The 10,683-nt window shown below is 47.3% G+C and overlaps 3 non-coding genes across 3 annotated transcripts; all 3 read right to left on the bottom strand.

Annotated features, from left to right (window-relative positions):
* Positions 1 to 3,081: 3,081 nt before the first annotated feature.
* Trnat-cgu lies at positions 3,082 to 3,154 on the bottom strand. Its single transcript has one exon. It is a non-coding gene; the product is annotated as a tRNA-Thr (tRNA).
* A 2,343-nt stretch (positions 3,155 to 5,497) lies between these two features.
* On the bottom strand, positions 5,498 to 5,570 carry Trnat-cgu. The gene has a single exon. It is a non-coding gene; the product is annotated as a tRNA-Thr (tRNA).
* Positions 5,571 to 8,212: 2,642 nt separating this feature from the next.
* Trnat-cgu lies at positions 8,213 to 8,285 on the bottom strand. Its single transcript has one exon. It is a non-coding gene; the product is annotated as a tRNA-Thr (tRNA).
* Between the last annotated feature and the right edge of the window lie 2,398 nt (positions 8,286 to 10,683).

Here is a 10,683-nt window from a genome sequence, read left to right as displayed (position 1 = left end):
GAGCAGTGACGTCACACGGCGCACAGCTGGCGCGCCGGAGCCGCCGCCGCCGCGCGTTCCGCCACCGCCGGGACCGCCTCGCCGGTCTGCGCATTCAAGAGGAGTGATGTCATAGCCGCGGCAGACGCACTGGCGCCGCCGCGTGCCCAGCTGTGCGCCTCCGTTGCGCAGTAGCCAAGTCTTACGCTGCACCGGAGCTGCTTGATAGCGCCTCTTATTTTGTGCGCATAAACTCATGCTATGTATATTTTGGCATAGCCGAGCTAAGCCGCCGCAATTTTTTTTACGTCTGTCTGTCTGTGTGGTCATTACATGGATACTTTAAGTTTGTAGCATTCTGTACTTTTAAATACTTAGCATGTGTACAATCATGCCTGGTAAAGCGTATCCTGCTAAAATGGATGCAGCACTATTTAGACGATATTTTGGGAAAACGAACCGGGTAAACACTTGCATGCTCATCTTGTGATTATTCACAACAACTTACTTAATGAAGGCTTTCGGGAGGAACGGATATGTTCATATTATCTAGACATCCCTGTATCATGAAAATAATCCCTGGAGAAGGGGAACAAGAGGGACAAGGGACAAACATAAATTTCCAAACACAGCTAGGTGACTGGTGAGCGACCGAAAAAATCCGCCTGGTCCGGGTATCGAACCCGGGACCTCTCCATTACAAGTGGAGCGCTCTACCAACTGAGCTAACCAGGGGTTAGACGTCAGTAGAGCAAACGGGTTTTATCAGCTGCCACCAGTCTAACACCAACAAGGGTGAAGCTTGCAATTTAATGTTATAATTATAATGCAATTAAATGCAAAGGGGCAAGCGAGCTGGACAATAATGATGAAAATAATCCCTGGAGAAGGGGAACAAGAGGGACAAGGAACAAACATAAATCTCCAAACACAGCTAGGTGACTGGTGAGCGACCGGAAAAATCCGCCTGGTCCGGGTTTTTGTAATGGAGAGGCCCGGGTATCGAACCCGGGACCTCTCCATTACAAGTGGAGCGCTCTACCAACTGAGCTAACCAGGGGTTAGACGTCAGTAGAGCAAACGGGTTTTATCAGCTGCCACCAGTCTAACACCAACAAGGGTGAAGCTTGCAATTTAATGTTATAATTATAATGCAATTAAATGCAAAGGGGCAAGCGAGCTGGACAATAATGATGAAAATAATCCCTGGAGAAGGGGAACAAGAGGGACAAGGGACAAACATAAATCTCCAAACACAGCTCGGTGAGTGGTGAGCGACCGAAAAAATCCGCCTGGTCCGGGTATCAAACCCGGGACCTCTCCATTACAAGTGGAGCGCTCTACCAACTGAGCTAACCAGGGGTTAGACGTCAGTAGAGCAAACGGGTTTTATCAGCTGCCACCAGTCTAACACCAACAAGGGTGAAGCTTGCAATTTAATGTTATAATTATAATGCAATTAAATGCAAAGGGGCAAGCGAGCTGGACAATAATGATGAAAATAATCCCTGGAGAAGGAGAACAAGAGGGACAAGGGACAAACATAAATCTCCAAACACAGCTAGGTGACTGGTGAGCGACCGGAAAAATCCGCCTGGTCCGGGTATCGAACCCGGGACCTCTCCATTACAAGTGGAGCGCTCTACCAACTGAGCTAACCAGGGGTTAGACGTCAGTAGAGCAAACGGGTTTCATCAGCTGCCACCAGTCTAACACCAACAAGGGTGAAGCTTGCAATTTAATGTTGTAATTATAATGCAATTAAATGCAAAGGGGCAAGCGAGCTGGACAATAATGATGAAAATAATCCCTGGAGAAGGGGAACAAGAGGGACAAGGGACAAACATAAATCTCCAAACACAGCTAGGTGACTGGTGAGCGACCGAAAAAATCTGCCTGGTCCGGGTATCGAACCCGGGACCTCTCCATTACAAGTGGAGCGCCCTACCAACTGAGCTAACCAGGGGTTAGACGTCAGTAGAGCAAACGGGTTTTATCAGCTGCCACCAGTCTAACACCAACAAGGGTGAAGCTTGCAATTTAATGTTATAATTATAATGCAATTAAATGCAAAGGGGCAAGCGAGCTGGACAATAATGATGAAAATAATCCCTGGAGAAGGGGAACAAGAGGGACAAGGGACAAACATAAATCTCCAAACACAGCTAGGTGACTGGTGAGCGACCGAATAAATCCGCCTGGTCCGGGTATCGAACCCGGGACCTCTCCATTACAAGTGGAGCGCCCTACCAACTGAGCTAACCAGGGGTTAGACGTCAGTAGAGCAAACGGGTTTTATCAGCTGCCACCAGTCTAACACCAACAAGGGTGAAGCTTGCAATTTAATGTTATAATTATAATGCAATTAAATGCAAAGGGGCAAGCGAGCTGGACAATAATGATGAAAATAATCCCTGGAGAAGGGGAACAAGAGGGACAAGGGACAAACATAAATCTCGAAACACAGCTAGGTGACTGGCGAGCGACCGAAAAAATCCGCCTGGTCCGGGTATCGAACCCGGGACCTCTCCATTACAAGTGGAGCGCCCTACCAACTGAGCTAACCAGGGGTTAGACGTCAGTAGAGCAAACGGGTTTTATCAGCTGCCACCAGTCTAACACCAACAAGGGTGAAGCTTGCAATTTAATGTTATAATTATAATGCAATTAAATGCAAAGGGGCAAGCGAGCTGGACAATAATGATGAAAATAATCCCTGGAGAAGGGGAACAAGAGGGACAAGGGACAAACATAAATCTCCAAACACAGCTAGGTGACTGGCGAGCGACCGAAAAAATCCGCCTGGTCCGGGTATCGAACCCGGGACCTCTCCATTACAAGTGGAGCGCCCTACCAACTGAGCTAACCAGGGGTTAGACGTCAGTAGAGCAAACGGGTTTTATCAGCTGCCACCAGTCTAACACCAACAAGGGTGAAGCTTGCAATTTAATGTTATAATTATAATGCAATTAAATGCAAAGGGGCAAGCGAGCTGGACAATAATGATGAAAATAATCCTTGGAGAAGGGGAACAAGAGGGACAAGGGACAAACATAAATCTCCAAACACAGCTAGGGGACTGGCGAGCGACCGAAAAAAATCCGCCTGGTCCGGGTATCGAACCCGGGACCTCTCCATTACGAGTGGAGCGCTCTACCAACTGAGCTAACCAGGGGTTAGACGTCAGTAGAGCAAACGGGTTTTATCAGCTGCCACCAGTCTAACACCAACAAGGGTGAAGCTTGCAATTTAATGTTATAATTATAATGCAATTAAATGCAAAGGGGCAAGCGAGCTGGACAATAATGATGAAAATAATCCCTGGAGAAGGAGAACAAGAGGGACAAGGGACAAACATAAATCTCCAAACACAGCTAGGTGACTGGTGAGCGACCGGAAAAATCCGCCTGGTCCGGGTATCGAACCCGGGACCTCTCCAATACAAGTGGAGCGCTCTACCAACTGAGCTAACCAGGGGTTAGACGTCAGTAGAGCAAACGGGTTTTATCAGCTGCCACCAGTCTAACACCAACAAGGGTGAAGCTTGCAATTTAATGTTGTAATTATAATGCAATTAAATGCAAAGGGGCAAGCGAGCTGGACAATAATGATGAAAATAATCCCTGGAGAAGGGGAACAAGAGGGACAAGGGACAAACATAAATCTCCAAACACAGCTAGGTGACTGGTGAGCGACCGAAAAAATCTGCCTGGTCCGGGTATCGAACCCGGGACCTCTCCATTACAAGTGGAGCGCCCTACCAACTGAGCTAACCAGGGGTTAGACGTCAGTAGAGCAAACGGGTTTTATCAGCTGCCACCAGTCTAACACCAACAAGGGTGAAGCTTGCAATTTAATGTTGTAATTATAATGCAATTAAATGCAAAGGGGCAAGCGAGCTGGACAATAATGATGAAAATAATCCCTGGAGAAGGGGAACAAGAGGGACAAGGGACAAACATAAATCTCCAAACACAGCTAGGTGACTGGTGAGCGACCGAAAAAATCTGCCTGGTCCGGGTATCGAACCCGGGACCTCTCCATTACAAGTGGAGCGCCCTACCAACTGAGCTAACCAGGGGTTAGACGTCAGTAGAGCAAACGGGTTTTATCAGCTGCCACCAGTCTAACACCAACAAGGGTGAAGCTTGCAATTTAATGTTATAATTATAATGCAATTAAATGCAAAGGGGCAAGCGAGCTGGACAATAATGATGAAAATAATCCCTGGAGAAGGGGAACAAGAGGGACAAGGGACAAACATAAATCTCCAAACACAGCTAGGTGACTGGCGAGCGACCGAAAAAATCCGCCTGGTCCGGGTATCGAACCCGGGACCTCTCCATTACAAGTGGAGCGCCCTACCAACTGAGCTAACCAGGGGTTAGACGTCAGTAGAGCAAACGGGTTTTATCAGCTGCCACCAGTCTAACACCAACAAGGGTGAAGCTTGCAATTTAATGTTATAATTATAATGCAATTAAATGCAAAGGGGCAAGCGAGCTGGACAATAATGATGAAAATAATCCCTGGAGAAGGGGAACAAGAGGGACAAGGGACAAACATAAATCTCTAAACACAGCTAGGGGACTGGCGAGCGACCGAAAAAATCTGCCTGGTCCGGGTATCGAACCCGGGACCTCTCCATTACAAGTGGAGCGCTCTACCAACTGAGCTAACAAGGGGTTAGACGTCAGTAGAGCAAACGGGTTTTATCAGCTGCCACCAGTCTAACACCAACAAGGGTGAAGCTTGCAATTTAATGTTATAATTATAATGCAATTAAATGCAAAGGGGCAAGCGAGCTGGACAATAATCATGAAAATAATCCCTGGAGAAGGGGAACAAGAGGGACAAGGGACAAACATAAATCTCCAAACACAGCTAGGTGACTGGCGAGCGACCGAAAAAATCTGCCTGGTCCGGGTATCGAACCCGGGACCTCTCCATTACAAGTGGAGCGCCCTACCAACTGAGCTAACCAGGGGTTAGACGTCAGTAGAGCAAACGGGTTTTATCAGCTGCCACCAGTCTAACACCAACAAGGGTGAAGCTTGCAATTTAATGTTATAATTATAATGCAATTAAATGCAAAGGGGCAAGCGAGCTGGACAATAATGATGAAAATAATCCCTGGAGAAGGGGAACAAGAGGGACAAGGGACAAACATAAATCTCCAAACACAGCTAGGTGACTGGCGAGCGACCGAAAAAATCCGCCTGGTCCGGGTATCGAACCCGGGACCTCTCCATTACAAGTGGAGCGCCCTACCAACTGAGCTAACCAGGGGTTAGACGTCAGTAGAGCAAACGGGTTTTATCAGCTGCCACCAGTCTAACACCAACAAGGGTGAAGCTTGCAATTTAACGTTATAATTATAATGCAATTAAATGCAAAGGGGCAAGCGAGCTGGACAATAATTATGAAAATAATCCTTGGAGAAGGGGAACAAGAGGGACAAGGGACAAACATAAATCTCTAAACACAGCTAGGGGACTGGCGAGCGACCGAAAAAATCCGCCTGGTCCGGGTATCGAACCCGGGACCTCTCCATTACGAGTGGAGCGCTCTACCAACTGAGCTAACCAGGGGTTAGACGTCAGTAGAGCAAACGGGTTTTATCAGCTGCCACCAGTCTAACACCAACAAGGGTGAAGCTTGCAATTTAATGTTATAATTATAATGCAATTAAATGCAAAGGGGCAAGCGAGCTGGACAATAATGATGAAAATAATCCCTGGAGGAGAACAAGAGGGACAAGGGACAAACATAAATCTCCAAACACAGCTAGGTGACTGGTGAGCGACCGGAAAAATCCGCCTGGTCCGGGTATCGAACCCGGGACCTCTCCATTACAAGTGGAGCGCTCTACCAACTGAGCTAACCAAGGGTTAGACGTCAGTAGAGCAAACGGGTTTTATCAGCTGCCACCAGTCTAACACCAACAAGGGTGAAGCTTGCAATTTAATGTTGTAATTATAATGCAATTAAATGCAAAGGGGCAAGCGAGCTGGACAATAATGATGAAAATAATCCCTGGAGAAGGGGAACAAGAGGGACAAGGGACAAACATAAATCTCCAAACACAGCTAGGTGACTGGTGAGCGACCGAAAAAATCTGCCTGGTCCGGGTATCGAACCCGGGACCTCTCCATTACAAGTGGAGCGCCCTACCAACTGAGCTAACCAGGGGTTAGACGTCAGTAGAGCAAACGGGTTTTATCAGCTGCCACCAGTCTAACACCAACAAGGGTGAAGCTTGCAATTTAATGTTATAATTATAATGCAATTAAATGCAAAGGGGCAAGCGAGCTGGACAATAATGATGAAAATAATCCCTGGAGAAGGGGAACAAGAGGGACAAGGGACAAACATAAATCTCCAAACACAGCTAGGTGACTGGTGAGCGACCGAAAAAATCCGCCTGGTCCGGGTATCGAACCCGGGACATCTCCATTACAAGTGGAGCGCCCTACCAACTGAGCTAACCAGGGGTTAGACGTCAGTAGAGCAAACGGGTTTGATCAGCTGCCACCAGTCTAACACCAACAAGGGTGAAGCTTGCAATTTAATGTTATAATTATAATGCAATTAAATGCAAAGGGGCAAGCGAGCTGGACAATAATGATGAAAATAATCCCTGGAGAAGGGGAACAAGAGGGACAAGGGACAAACATAAATCTCCAAACACAGCTAGGTGACTGGCGAGCGACCGAAAAAATCCGCCTGGTCCGGGTATCGAACCCGGGACCTCTCCATTACAAGTGGAGCGCCCTACCAACTGAGCTAACCAGGGGTTAGACGTCAGTAGAGCAAACGGGTTTTATCAGCTGCCACCAGTCTAACACCAACAAGGGTGAAGCTTGCAATTTAATGTTATAATTATAATGCAATTAAATGCAAAGGGGCAAGCGAGCTGGACAATAATGATGAAAATAATCCCTGGAGAAGGGGAACAAGAGGGACAAGGGACAAACATAAATCTCCAAACACAGCTAGGTGACTGGTGAGCGACCGAAAAAATCTGCCTGGTCCGGGTATCGAACCCGGGACCTCTCCATTACAAGTGGAGCGCCCTACCAACTGAGCTAACCAGGGGTTAGACGTCAGTAGAGCAAACGGGTTTTATCAGCTGCCACCAGTCTAACACCAACAAGGGTGAAGCTTGCAATTTAATGTTATAATTATAATGCAATTAAATGCAAAGGGGCAAGCGAGCTGGACAATAATGATGAAAATAATCCCTGGAGAAGGGGAACAAGAGGGACAAGGGACAAACATAAATCTCCAAACACAGCTAGGTGACTGGTGAGCGACCGAAAAAATCCACCTGGTCCGGGTATCGAACCCGGGACCTCTCCATTACAAGTGGAGCGCCCTACCAACTGAGCTAACCAGGGGTTAGACGTCAGTAGAGCAAACGGGTTTGATCAGCTGCCACCAGTCTAACACCAACAAGGGTGAAGCTTGAAATTTAATGTTATAATTATAATGCAATTAAATGCAAAGGGGCAAGCGAGCTGGACAATAATGATGAAAATAATCCCTAGAGAAGGGGAACAAGAGGGACAAGGGACAAACATAAATCTCCAAACACAGCTAGGTGACTGGCGAGCGACCGAAAAAATCCGCCTGGTCCGGGTATCGAACCCGGGACCTCTCCATTACAAGTGGAGCGCCCTACCAACTGAGCTAACCAGGGGTTAGACGTCAGTAGAGCAAACGGGTTTTATCAGCTGCCACCAGTCTAACACCAACAAGGGTGAAGCTTGCAATTTAATGTTATAATTATAATGCAATTAAATGCAAAGGGGCAAGCGAGCTGGACAATAATGATGAAAATAATCCCTGGAGAAGGGGAACAAGAGGGACAAGGGACAAACATAAATCTCCAAACACAGCTAGGTGACTGGCGAGCGACCGAAAAAATCCGCCTGGTCCGGGTATCGAACCCGGGACCTCTCCATTACAAGTGGAGCGCCCTACCAACTGAGCTAACCAGGGGTTAGACGTCAGTAGAGCAAACGGGTTTTATCAGCTGCCACCAGTCTAACACCAACAAGGGTGAAGCTTGCAATTTAATGTTATAATTATAATGCAATTAAATGCAAAGGGGCAAGCGAGCTGGACAATAATGATGAAAATAATCCTTGGAGAAGGGGAACAAGAGGGACAAGGGACAAACATAAATCTCCAAACACAGCTAGGGGACTGGCGAGCGACCGAAAAAATCCGCCTGGTCCGGGTATCGAACCCGGGACCTCTCCATTACGAGTGGAGCGCTCTACCAACTGAGCTAACCAGGGGTTAGACGTCAGTAGAGCAAACGGGTTTTATCAGCTGCCACCAGTCTAACACCAACAAGGGTGAAGCTTGCAATTTAATGTTATAATTATAATGCAATTAAATGCAAAGGGGCAAGCGAGCTGGACAATAATGATGAAAATAATCCCTGGAGAAGGAGAACAAGAGGGACAAGGGACAAACATAAATCTCCAAACACAGCTAGGTGACTGGTGAGCGACCGGAAAAATCCGCCTGGTCCGGGTATCGAACCCGGGACCTCTCCATTACAAGTGGAGCGCTCTACCAACTGAGCTAACCAGGGGTTAGACGTCAGTAGAGCAAACGGGTTTTATCAGCTGCCACCAGTCTAACACCAACAAGGGTGAAGCTTGCAATTTAATGTTGTAATTATAATGCAATTAAATGCAAAGGGGCAAGCGAGCTGGACAATAATGATGAAAATAATCCCTGGAGAAGGGGAACAAGAGGGACAAGGGACAAACATAAATCTCCAAACACAGCTAGGTGACTGGTGAGTGACCGAAAAAATCTGCCTGGTCCGGGTATCGAACCCGGGACCTCTCCATTACAAGTGGAGCGCCCTACCAACTGAGCTAACCAGGGGTTAGACGTCAGTAGAGCAAACGGGTTTTATCAGCTGCCACCAGTCTAACACCAACAAGGGTGAAGCTTGCAATTTAATGTTATAATTATAATGCAATTAAATGCAAAGGGGCAAGCGAGCTGGACAATAATGATGAAAATAATCCCTGGAGAAGGGGAACAAGAGGGACAAGGGACAAACATAAATCTCCAAACACAGCTAGGTGACTGGCGAGCGACCGAAAAAATCCGCCTGGTCCGGGTATCGAACCCGGGACCTCTCCATTACAAGTGGAGCGCCCTACCAACTGAGCTAACCAGGGGTTAGACGTCAGTAGAGCAAACGGGTTTTATCAGCTGCCACCAGTCTAACACCAACAAGGGTGAAGCTTGCAATTTAATGTTATAATTATAATGCAATTAAATGCAAAGGGGCAAGCGAGCTGGACAATAATGATGAAAATAATCCCTGGAGAAGGGGAACAAGAGGGACAAGGGACAAACATAAATCTCCAAACACAGCTAGGTGACTGGTGAGCGACCGAAAAAATCTGCCTGGTCCGGGTACCGAACCCGGGACCTCTCCATTACAAGTGGAGCGCCCTACCAACTGAGCTAACCAGGGGTTAGACGTCAGTAGAGCAAACGGGTTTTATCAGCTGCCACCAGTCTAACACCAACAAGGGTGAAGCTTGCAATTTAATGTTGTAATTATAATGCAATTAAATGCAAAGGGGCAAGCGAGCTGGACAATAATGATGAAAATAATCCCTGGAGAAGGGGAACAAGAGGGACAAGGGACAAACATAAATCTCCAAACACAGCTAGGTGACTGGTGAGCGACCGAAAAAATCTGCCTGGTCCGGGTATCGAACCCGGGACCTCTCCATTACAAGTGGAGCGCCCTACCAACTGAGCTAACCAGGGGTTAGACGTCAGTAGAGCAAACGGGTTTTATCAGCTGCCACCAGTCTAACACCAACAAGGGTGAAGCTTGCAATTTAATGTTATAATTATAATGCAATTAAATGCAAAGGGGCAAGCGAGCTGGACAATAATGATGAAAATAATCCCTGGAGAAGGGGAACAAGAGGGACAAGGGACAAACATAAATCTCCAAACACAGCTAGTTGACTGGTGAGCGACCGAAAAAATCCGCCTGGTCCGGGTATCGAACCCGGGACCTCTCCATTACAAGTGGAGCGCCCTACCAACTGAGCTAACCAGGGGTTAGACGTCAGTAGAGCAAACGGGTTTTATCAGCTGCCACCAGTCTAACACCAACAAGGGTGAAGCTTGCAATTTAATGTTATAATTATAATGCAATTAAATGCAAAGGGGCAAGCGAGCTGGACAATAATGATGAAAATAATCCCTGGAGAAGGGGAACAAGAGGGACAAGGGACAAACATAAATCTCCAAACACAGCTAGGTGACTGGCGAGCGACCGAAAAAATCCGCCTGGTCCGGGTATCGAACCCGGGACCTCTCCATTACAAGTGGAGCGCCCTACCAACTGAGCTAACCAGGGGTTAGACGTCAGTAGAGCAAACGGGTTTTATTAGCTGCCACCAGTCTAACACCAACAAGGGTGAAGCTTGCAATTTAATGTTATAATTATAATGCAATTAAATGCAAAGGGGCAAGCGAGCTGGACAATAATGATGAAAATAATCCCTGGAGAAGGGGAACAAGAGGGACAAGGGACAAACATAAATCTCCAAACACAGCTAGGTGACTGGCGAGCGACCGAAAAAATCCGCCTGGTCCGGGTATCGAACCCGGGACCTCTCCATTACAAGTGGAGCGCTCTAC

Source organism: Ixodes scapularis, unplaced genomic scaffold (assembly GCF_016920785.2).
Source record: "Ixodes scapularis isolate PalLabHiFi unplaced genomic scaffold, ASM1692078v2 PGA_scaffold4__175_contigs__length_147842914, whole genome shotgun sequence".
Lineage (NCBI taxonomy): Eukaryota > Metazoa > Arthropoda > Arachnida > Ixodida > Ixodidae > Ixodes > Ixodes scapularis.
This window is presented reverse-complemented; position numbering and strand designations above follow the sequence as displayed.